Source organism: Panthera tigris, chromosome D4 (genome assembly GCF_018350195.1).
Source record: "Panthera tigris isolate Pti1 chromosome D4, P.tigris_Pti1_mat1.1, whole genome shotgun sequence".
NCBI classification, from domain to species: domain Eukaryota; kingdom Metazoa; phylum Chordata; class Mammalia; order Carnivora; family Felidae; genus Panthera; species Panthera tigris.
In genome coordinates, this window is record NC_056672.1 from 623,607 (window position 1) to 635,669 (window position 12,063).

Below are 12,063 nucleotides of genomic sequence, written 5' to 3' on the forward strand. Positions count from 1 at the left end.
CATTTATTTAGGAAAAACAGCAGAATCTTAGTAAGTAGCTTCTTAAATGCCCTGTTTCCAGTTCTCCCTTAGGAGCTCTGTGGTCACCTTGATGACTACAAGCCTGCAGTCATGGTGACAACCAGAAAGCCTGGCAGCCACCAGAGGGGACAGAATAGTTGAGAGTCCTTCAGAGATGCATTCCCTGTGAATTGTTCTCATTTGACCTGTTTTTAGTTCCCTCAAAGAACTCACTTGCAAGGCTGTATTTATTGGATCTGATGTAGAGCTCATCAAGTGTGAAAGCCTTTTCTCTGGGAGTATCTGTTGAAGATACTTGGAAGCAATTTTTAAACTTCATCGCTGCCTGAGGTGGTGCCCAACACTTGGGAACTAATAGGTTAACTAAAACCCTCAACAGAAAAGCTGGAGGATGGGATCGCCGTAAGGACTTGGGAAACTTCTGGTGTATTCCTCAGACTCTGGAAGGTCCATGTGTTGGGCTGTGTCTTCATGCTCGGGAGAGACCTGAGATGCCCTGACTACCGTTCTCACTCTGGCTGATTGTATTGTGAGGTTCTGCAAGAGGGAGCAGGTGAAGGCTGAGGTGGTATTTTCCTTTGCCTGGCTGAGTATTGGAGACGTGTCCTGACACACACGAAGAGCCCCTTGGCAAAGACCGTGAATCTCTGTCAGATGCTAGCTAACTGAGCAGAGACTCGAGGAGCCACACAGCAGAGTATAGACTTCACAGATTTGTTCAGAAAAGTCACTAAACAAAAAGAACAAAAAGCACAACAAACCTTGGAGAGGGGTGGAATCTGATTTCAGAATTGTCACACTATATTGCTTGAAATATTCAGTTTTTGGGGTGCCTGGGTGACTCAGTCGGTTAAGGTGACACTTCGGCTCAGGTCATGATCTCACAGTTCGTGGGTTTGAGCCCCTCATTGGGTTCTGTACTGACAGCTCTAAGCCTGGAGCTGCTTGGGGTTCTGTGTCTCCCTCTCTCTCTGCCTCTCCGCCACTTATGCTCTGTTTCTGTCTCTCAAAACTAAATAAAACGTTAAAAAAATTAAAATAAAAAATAAAATATTCATTTTTCAACAAAAATTATGAGACATGCAAAACAAAAAGCAAGAAAATATGGCCCATACACAGAGGAAAAGAGCAACTCATCAATAAAAACCATCCCTGAGGAAGCCCAGACATTGGACCTACTGGACAAAGGCTGTAAATCAGCTATTTTAAATATGCTCAAAGAGTTGGAGGGAACTATGCCAGTGAGGTCTCTGGTAGCAAATTAATTTTCTTTATATGAGAATCTTAACTTTCATTCTGGAAGAAGATTTTCTCTAGATACAGAATTTTAGTTGGGTCAGACCTTTCAGCTTATGAAAAATGTAGTGCCACTTGCTTTTGGCCTCCGTGGTTCTTGGTGAGAAATACACAGTCTTTATTTTTTTGCTTTGTTTTTTAATTTTCAGACATTTGGTTGTCCTTTGTCTGGGCTTAGACGTCTGTATGAATCTATAGGCATAGGTGGGTTTTTTTTGGGGGGGGGGGTCACATTTGGGAATTACTCATTCCTTTTTTTTTTTTTAATTTTATTTTTTATTTTTTAAAATTTACATCCAAGTTAGTTAGCATATAGTGCAACAATGATTTCAGGGGTAGATTCCTTAGTGCCCCTGACCCATTTAGCCCATCCCCCCTCCCACAACCCCTCCAGTAACCCTCAGTTTGTTGTCCATATTTATGAGTCTCTTCTGTTTTGTCCCCCTCCCTGTTTTTGTATTATTTTTGTTTCCCTTCTGTTCATCTGTTTTGTCTCTTAAAGTCCTCATATGAGTGAAGTCATATGGTTTTTGTCTTTCTCTGACTAATTTCACTTAGCATAATACCCTCCAGTTCCATCCACGCAGTTGCAAATGGCAAGATTTCATTCTTTTTGATTGCCAAGTAATACTGCATTGTGTGTGTATATATATATGTATATATACCACATTTCTTTATCCATTCATCCATCGATGGACATTTGGGCTCTTTCCATACTTTGGCTATTATCGGTAGTGCTGCTATAAACATGGGGGTGCACGTGTCCCTTTGAAACAGCACACCTGTATCCCGTGGAAATGCCGAGTAGTGCAATTGCTGGGTTGTAGGGTAGTTCTATTTTTAGTGTTTTGAGGAACCTCCATACTGTTTTCCAGAGTGGCTGCACCAGCTTGCATTCCCACCTTCTTTTTATTTTTTTTTTATAGTTTATTTTTGAGAGAGAGAGAGAGAGCGAGCACGCGTGCGTGGGTGGTGGAGGGGCAGGGAGAGAGGGAGACACAGAATCTGAAGCAGACTTGGGGCTCAAACCCACAAACTGTGAGATCATGACCTGAGCTGAAATCAAGAGTTGGGTGCTTAACCGACTGAGCCACCCAGGCGCCCCCATTTGATTCTTTTTTTTAAAGCTTTTATTTCTTTGTTGATACTTTCTATTTTTGCATTTCTTTCAGCAATGTTCATGATAGCTTGTTGCGGCATTTTTATGATTATGTTGGATTTTAAGAGTTTTTATATATTCTGGGAACCACTTATTGGATACACGTTTTTCAAATCCACCATGGAGTTTGTCTTTTTACTACCTTGATAATATCTTTTGATGTACAAAAGTTGGATGCACAGTTTTGTTTTTATAAAATCTGCATTATTTTTTATTTTGATCACTGTTTTACTGTCATATTTAAGAAATTATAGTCATACTCAAGGTCAGATATTTGCTTCTGTGCATTCTTTTGAGAGCTTTATGGTTTAGTCCTGTATTTAGTCCTTTGATCCATTTCGAGTTAATTTTTGCATATGGTGAAAAGTCAGGGTGTCACTTCATTCTTTTCCAGTTGGATATCCACTTGTCCCTGCACATGTTTGAAAGGACTTTTCTTACCCCATCGAATGGTCTTGGCGGTCTTGTCAAATGAATTGAACATAGATCTCGATTTTATTTCTGGATTTAATTTTATTACAGTTATCCCTATGTTGATGCCTTTGCTCCTTCCATACTGTCTGTATTACTGTTGATTTGTAGTATATTTTGAAACAGGAAAATATGAGTCCTCCAGTTTTTTTCTGCTTTCTCAAGATTGTTTTGGGTGTTTGGTGTCCCCTTTCAGTTTCATGTGAATTTAGTGTTGGCCTTTACATTTGTGCAAAAATGTCATTGGGATTCTGATAGGGATTGCATTGTGTCTATAAAGAACTTTGTAGTGTATTTCCATCTTAGTAGTGTTAAGTCTACTGACCATGAACACAAACGTTTTCCCATTAATTTAGACTTACTTTAATATTTTTCGGTAATGTTTGTAGTGTACAGGTTTGGACTTCTTTGGGTAGATTTGTTCCTACATGTTTTATTCTTTTGGATGGTATTATAAATGGAGTTGTTTTATTTTATTTTCACATGGTTCATCACTAGTGCATAGAAATGTGATTACATTAACCTGTATTTATAAGGGGCACTGGTTTGTAGTTTTCTTCTTTTGTGATGTCTTAGTGTGGCTTTTATATCAGGGTAATGGTGGTCTGATAGAATCAGTTAGGAGGTGTTTTTTTCTTTCTTTACCTTTCTTCCTGAGTTTGAGAATGATTGATGTTAATTCTTCCATAAGAATTTGAGAGAACTCACCAGTGAAGCCATCTGGTGTTGGACATTTCTTTGTTGGGAAACTTCAATTATTGATTCAGTCTCTTTACTTGTTACAAGTTTATTCAGATTTTCTATTTCTTCTTCTTTTTAAAAAAAATTTTTTTTGATGTTAATTTATTTTTGAGAAAGAGATAGAATGCGAGTGGGTTGGGGCAGAGAGAGAGGGAGGCACAGAAGCTGAAGCAGGCTCCAGGCTCCGAGCTGTCAGCACAGATCCTGACACAGGGCTCGAACTCACGAGCTATGAGATCATGACCTGAGCCGAAGTCAGATGCTCAACCGACTGAGCCACCCAGGTGCCCCTTCTATTTCTTCTTGAGTCAGTTTTGGTAGTTTGTATATTGTTAAGAATTTGCACATTTCATCCAGATTATCTAATTTGTTGCCATACATTAGTTTATAGCATTTTCCTATACTCTTTTTTATTTCTGTAAGGTCAGTAATAATATCCCCACTTTCATTTGATTTTAGTAATTTGAATTGTCTTTTTTCTTAGTCCACTTAACTAAAAAGGGGGCCACTTTTGTTAATTTTTTCAAAGGACCAAATTTTCATTTTATTTTTCTGTTTTCTATTATATGTATTTTAACCTTAATTATTTCTTTCCTTCACCAGCTTTATGTTCAGGTTGCTCTTCTTTTTTTCTAATTCCCTAAGGTATAAAGTAAAGTTATTGATGAGATTTTTATTCTTTTTTTAGTGTTGGTATTCACAGTTATTAATTTTTCTCTTTGCACTGCTTTTGCTCTTGTATAAGGTTTGGTATACTGCATTTTCATTTTCATTTTTGTCAAATAATTTTCTAATTTCCTGTTACTCTTTGACCCATTGGTTAAGAGTCTGTTATCTAATTTCCATATATTTCTGAATTTTTCATTTTTCCTTATCAACTCCTGCTTTTATGCCTTTGGCAAAGATTGTCTTCTAAAAATGTATCTAGATTTGTTTTGTGACCAAACGTGCAGTCTGTCCTGGAGAATGTTTTATGTGCGCTTGAGAACAATAAGTATTGTGCTGTTGGTGGGTGGTGTGGTTTTTATATGTCTGTTGGGTCTGTTGGTTTATACTGTTGTTCAGATCCTTTATTTTCTTATTGATGTTGTGACTAGTTGTATCTGTTATTAAAAGTGGGGCTTTGAAATGTCCAGCTGTTGTTGAACTGTATTTCTCCCTTAATTCTGTCAAATTATGCTTCATGTATTTTGGGATCCTTTGTTGGATGCACATATGTGTTTATAAGATATATTGTATCTTCTTGATGAGTTGATACCTGTATCTGTGTATTATGTAATTCTTTGCCTCTATAACAGTTTCTGACTTAAATTCTGTTTTGTCTCATGATAATATAGCCACCCCAGCTCTCTTTTGGTTATTATTTGTGTGGAGTTATCTTTTTCAAGCCTTTTATTTTTTTTTGGCCTCTTTGTGTATATGCCTCTGAAGTGAGTTTCTTACGGACAGCATACAGATGGATCAGATTTTTAAAAATTCATTCTGCCAGTTGGACTTTTAGTTGGAGAGTTTAATCCATTTACATTGAAAAGTAATTACTGGCAAGGAAGTATTTGCTTCTGTCATTTTGCTGTTTATTGTCTGTGTGCCACATCGTTTTTGCTGCTCCATTACTAACTTCTTCTATGTTGAATGGATTTTCATAGGGTTCCATTTTGATTCTCTTTTCCTTATTTGTGTAGTTTTTAGTTATTGTCTTAATGATTACCTTGAGGATTACAATTAACGTCTTCGACTTATAAGAACCGTATAATGCCTACTTATTTTCAAAGGTATGCAAAAACTGTGTTCCCTTCTTTCTTTCCCTCCTGTTTTATGTTGTTATAATTTATAACAGGTTGCATTTTTATACATAGTATACTCATGAACAGATTTCACCTTACGCTCTCTATATTCATTTTTAAATCATACAGGAAAAAAAGAGGGGTTATAAATCAAAAATACAACAATACTGTCTTTGTTACTTGCCTGTGTAATCAGTGTTTTTTATTTCTCCATCAAGACTTTGAGTTACTGTACAGTATTCTTTCATTTCAGCCTGAAGGATTCCCTTAGAATTTCTTGTAGGTCAGGTGTGTTAGCCACGAACTCCCTCAGCTTTTTAATATCAGAGAATGTCTTGATTTCTCCTTCATTCTTGAAAGATAATTTTGCCAGATATAGAATTTCTGGTTGACTCTCTTTTAGCACATTGAATGTCATCCCAGTCCCTTCTGGCCTCCATGGTTGTTGATGATAAGTCAGTGGTTGGTTTTACTCATGGTTCCTTATATGATGAGTGGCTTCTTTCTTGTCAATCTGAAGATTCTGTCTTTGGTGTTTGACAGGTTGAGTATAACGTGTCTTGGTGTGGATCTCTTTGAGTTCATTCTTTGTACAGTCTATGAACGTCTCAGATATGTCTAAAGCTTTCATCCAGTTTGGAGAGGATTGGGCTATTATTTCTTGAGGTATACTTTCAGTTTCTTTCTCAGCTCTCCTGTGACTCCACTAAGTGTTGTTATATGTGTATATGTTGATATACTTGATGGAATCTCACAGTTTTTTAGGCTTCATATATGTTTCTTTATTCTTTTTCTTCCTGTTTTTTTTTTTTTGTTTTTTTTTTTTGTTTTTTAAATTTTTTTTAACGTTTATTTATTTTTGAGACAGAGAGAGACAAAGCATGAACGGGGGAGGGGCAGAGAGAGAGGGAGACACAGAATCAGAAGCAGGCTCCAGGCTCTAGGCTCTGAGCCATCAGCCCAGAGCCCGACGCGGGGCTCAAACTCACGGACCGTGAGATCGTGACCTGGGCCGAAGTCGGACGTCTAACCGACTGAGCCACCCAGGCGCCCCTTCTTCCTGTTTTTTAGAGTGGATAGTTTCACTCTGCCTGCATTCGTTTTTGCAGATATTCTGCTTAAATCCCTTTACTGAATTTTTCACTTCATTTTTAAAAGTTTTTGGTTCTAAAATTTCTACATTTCCTTTTTATAATTTCTTCTCTAATATTCCTTGTCATACATATGGTTCTCTTGGTTCCCTTGAGTTCTTTGAACGAACATGCTTAAGACATGTCGATGAAGTTCCTTGTGTAGTTCCATTGTGTTTCCTTGAGGACAGTTTCTGAGAACTTTTTTCCTTGTAGCTGGGTCATTTTATATATTTTCTTGGCATGCTTCATTTTTTTTAAGATTGTTTATTTTGAGAGAGAGAGCGCACATGCAAGTGGAGGTGAGGGGGAGAGAACACTAAGCAGGTTCCACACCGTCAGCACAGAATCTGATGCGTGGCCCCAACTTACAAACCACAACATCATGACCTGAGCTGAAGTCAGACGCTTAACCAACTGAGCGATCCAGGCACCCCTGCTTGCTTAATTTTTTGTGGTTGTTTTTGAATATGGACGTTTTGGATATTATGCACAAAAAGGAAACACAAGTAATAAAGCAAAAATACTTGATCTCCGGTGTCTGCATTTTGGCTCTGTGTTGGGACATTCCTTCTGCACTTAGGGAGGTCTTTCAACACTCTGCCATTGCCTTTATTCCCTGCTTACCCTTAGACTAAAGATCAGCCAGAGTTGAAAGTATATGGTCTTCTCAGGTCTTTTCTGAGCAAATTCCCTGCCCTGTACGTGGTTTTCCAGTTCCTTCTTCCATAGATTCTTTTCAAACTTGTTGTTTTCTAAAGATTCTCACTCTATACCTTTTCCTCCCTTGGTTTTCAGCATGTCTGTTGTTTCTCTGTTGATTTTGCACTTGTTGGCACCAGTTTATTCATTTGACTCTCAGTATCTTTGAGAAACGTCCTCTGCATTGTCATGTGTTCAGGAAGTTCTGAGTTAAGTGGAACATAATCAGGCCCCTTTCATTAGTCCTCAGGACCCCACAGATAGATCAAAACAAACAGAGCTCATTTGGGAACACAAAAGAAACACAATTCTTTCGGAACAAGATCCGTCTGCTGTGGTCAGGCTGAGGTTCCACCGAGAAAGCAGGATGTCATCTTCAAGAACCACCAAGCTCAGATGGGGACGTGGCTGCATCAGCAGAAACACTGCAGTGCTGTCCTCTGCTCGGTGGCCCTTCTCCTGGTTACGTGTTTGCTGGGCTACTGTAAACGTTTTCCTGTCTTGCCAGTTTCCAATGGGTGTGACTGACAGTATGTGGTGGTTTTGGTGTTTCTGAGGAAGGACGTTCCCATAGTCCCTACTTGCCATGTTTGCAGTTGTCCTTGTCAACGCGCTTTGATGCAAAAGCACATCCTGGCTCACTTTTATGGGCGATGGTTTAAATCTCCTGTTTCGGTTTGCTCCTCTCATGTGCTGCCCAGAGGCCACCCTGAATTCTGGGCGGTATTGTACTCTGATTTTGTTCTTGATACCTTTGCTTTGTTGTTTCTGGTCAGATTTGTGTGAAGGCCACTTGGAATGATCTCAGGACTTCATATATGGAGGTGAAGGATGCCTTTCTCTCAGTTCCTTCTCCCTGATTTGTCCCCATTCTGGGTTTGGGAACCCTTAGTGTAGGGTGGGGAATGTTGACAAAGCATCTTCCTGTGTTTGCAGGATCCCTTTGGTGGAGAGTGGGAGTGGCATCTCCCCTAGGCTCAGTGTTGCTTGGGGTCAGATGGGGCTGATTGACAAAGCCTCCTCCCACAGCCTCACCAGCAGCAGCAGCCTTCCATCAGGAAGTGGGAGCATTGCTTCTCCGCTGGCTTTGGTTATTGCCTGCAGCATCAGTTGCCTGATTGGGAGAAAGAGGGCACAGCTCCTCTTGGACATTGGGGTTGTTTTGCATGGCCTCTCTCTCTCTCTCTAACCATTTCAAAAATTTTATTACCTAATTTTTGAAAGCTTTTGCTGCTATGTAATAAACCACAAAGGAAAATTTATAAACACTATTTTCAGTGGATTAAGTTGCATGATTTCAAACATTGGATTTTTTAAAATTGCGATTTAGTTGACATATAACACTATATTCATTTTAGATGTACAGCATGATGATTCAGTATACATATAAATCATGAAATGATCATTACAGTAAGTCTGATTAACATCTATCACCATGTGTATTTACAGTTTTTTTTCCAATAAGAACTTTTAACATTTGCACTTCTGGCAACTTTCAGATTTATAATACGGTAACATTAACTAGTCACCATGCTGTGCGTTCATTAAATCCCCATGACTCATTTATTTTATAATTGGAGGTTGTACCTTTGGCCACCCGCAGTCATTTTGCCCACTCCCTGCCCCTGCCTCTGACAATCACCAATCTGTCCTCTGTATCTGTGAGTTTGTTGTTATTGTTTTTTTTCTTTGGGATCCCACATAGAAGTGAGGTCTTATGGTGTTTTACCTTTTCTGTGTGATTTATTTCACTTAGCATAATGTCCTTAAGGTCCCATCATGTTGCAAATGACAGGATTGCCTTCTTATTTATGACTGAATAATATTCCATTGTGTTGATGTACCAGAATGAATTTATCTGTCCATTCATTGATGGGCAGTCATGTTGTTTCCATATCTTGGCTATTGTAAGTAATGCTCCAGTGAACATGGAGGTGCAGATATCTTTTTGAGTTTTCATTTCTTTTGATTAGATACCCAGAATTGGAATTGCTGGATCATATGGTAGTTCTGTTTTTAATTTTTTTAGGAACCTCCGTAGTGTTTTCCATAGTGACTGCACCAATTTATATTCCTACCAGCAGTGCACAAGGATTCCTTTTCTCCACATTTTGCCAACGCTTGTGGCTTCTTGTCTTTTTGCTACTAGCCATTCTAACAGGTACAAGGTGATCTCTCATTGTAGTTTTGATTTGCACTTCTGCACTATGATGTTGAGCCTCTTTTCCTGTGTCTTCTGCCCATTTGTATATCGTCTCTGGAAAAGTGTCTGTTCAGATCCTCTGCCCATTTTTCAGTCTGGTCGTGTTCTTTTGCTACTGAGTTTTATGAATTCTTTGTGTGTTTTGGTTACCTACCTTATCAGATACATGGTTGGCAAATATTTTTTTCCCATTTAGTGGGTTGCCTTTTCATTTTGTGGATGGTTTCCTTTGCTGTGCAGAATCTTTTTACATTGATGTGATCCCTTGTTCATTTTTGGTTTTGTTGCCTTAGCTTTTGGTGTTAAATCCAAAAATTCATCATCGAGAGCAGTGTACTCCCCCTTCTCATTTTATACAACCCCTGCTTTCTTAGGAACCTTTTTATCTTTTTTTTCTTTTTTCCTCCAACTTACGGCAGATCTGAGTCGGAGTCTGCTGTAACATCCAGATTGGGATATGCAGGAGGTAAAAATAAATCCTAAGGAACTCCTCACCCAGTCCTCCCTTAATTCTTGGAGGTTCCTACCATTCTGCCTTCTTTTGTCCGCATTTCACAGTCTTCTGCTATCTGCTTTGTGTGTTATATCTATGGTTCTGAATAGTAATTGGAGTGTTTAGGTGGAGCTTACTCCATCATGATTAGAATGAGGACTTGACTCCTATAATCATTTATGGGATGAATGGTTAAATGAATACATTCTTCTTGTCTACAAGGTGCTCATTTTTGGGTGTCAGTATAACAGTAAGTATAGTATTAAGACCATTAAGGTAAATTGCATGGGAGCTCACAGGCATAGAAATTAAATTTTTTGTAGCTATTTTGGAATAGGACATGTAGTGTGGTGGTGAGGTCATTGTTCCCACAATAATCTGTGACACCAAGTAGAATGCCCTATAATTCAATTCAGTCCTGACACTACCCAGATTTAGTGCAGACCTGCAGATTAAAAGCAAAGTCCTGAACATGACTGGCCCACTTCAGTGCCGTCCCTAAGTGTCAGGGGTCATCTGTACTTCCAACCTACTGACTATAAATTTGGGGGTTCCCACAACCCACTTAGATTTGACAGTTTGCTAGAAAGAGAAAACTCACTGAAAGTGTTACACTAAACATTGTAGTTTTATTATAAAAGCTATTTCCAGAAGTAGGCAAATGGAAGCAATGCATGTCTGGGTTCTGGAGTGGGGTGGAGGAGGAAAACCTTTCCCTGTGAACTCTGAGCACATCAGCCTCCTGTAAATCAACATGTTCACCAATCAGGAAGCTCCCCTGGACTCCGTTGTCCAGAGTTTTGTTTGGGGTTTCACATTGCAGAGGCATAGTTGGTGGGATGATTGGCCATATGATTAAAATCCTCCAGCTCCCCTTTCCTCCCTGGAGGTCTGGTTGGCTCAGAGTTCAACCCTTTCAAAATGTGGTTAGGCTTTCTGGTGACCAACCCCCATCTTAAGGCTTTGTAGGGGCCACCTCATTAGCATAAGAAAGGCACTCTTGTCAATCAGGAATTCTAACTTTTTTCAAAGCTCTGTGCTGGAAACTGGGGACAAAGTCCAGATGTAGTCTTTCTTATTTACCAGGGTCATCAAATTCGAAATCAAGGAGAATGTGGAATTTGAATAATATCTTGAAAGATGAGTAGGATTTAAACATTTTAAGTTGGGGAAAAGGGAATTTCAGGCTGAGAGATTAGCAGTCCCTTCAACAAATGACGTTGGGAAAACTGGCCCACTTTCTTACACCTTACACAAAAATGAATTTCAAATGGATGAAAGACCTAAATGTGAGACAGGAAGCCATCAAAATCTTGGAGGAAAAGACTGGCAGCAACCTCTTTGAATTTTCTGGGAGCAACTTCTTACTAGACACATCGCCAAAGACAAGAGAAACAAAGCAAATCTGAACTGGGACCTCATCAACATAAAAGGGTTCTGCATAGCAAAGGAAACAATCAGCAAAACAATGGGAGAAGGTATTTGCAAATGACATTTCTGGTAAAGGGTTAGTATCCAAAAATATATAAATAACATAAAATTCAATACCCAAAATCCAAATAATCCAGTTAAGAAATGGGCAGAAGATATAAATAGACATTTCTCCAAAGAAGACATCGAGATGGGTAATAGACACATGAAAAAATGCCCAACATCACTCATCATCAGGGAAATACAAGTCCAGTCAAAACCACAATGAGATAGCACTCACACCTGTCAGAATGGCTAACATTAACACAAGAAACAACAGGTGTTTTGAGGATGAGAAGGAAGGGGAACCCTCTTGCACGTTTGGTGGGAACACAAACTGGTGTAGCGGCTCTGGAGAATAGCATGGAGGTTCCTCAAGAAAATAAATATAGAACTACCCTATGATCTAGTAATTGCACTACTAGGTATTTATCCAAAGGACACAAAAATACAGATTCGAAGAGGTACGTGCACCCGAATGTTTATAGCAGTGCTATCAACAATAGCCAAATGTCCATCCACTGACGAATGGATAAGGGTGTGGTATGTATACACAATGGAATACTGCTCAGCCATCAAAAAAAAAAAAAAAA

General features: G+C 39.0%; 1 protein-coding gene across 12 annotated transcripts in view; it reads left to right on the forward strand.

Annotated features, from left to right (window-relative positions):
- Positions 1-12,063, forward strand: part of LOC102954804 (centromere protein P) — a 244,534-nt gene that overhangs the window by 44,414 nt on the left and 188,057 nt on the right. The window lies entirely within an intron of this gene.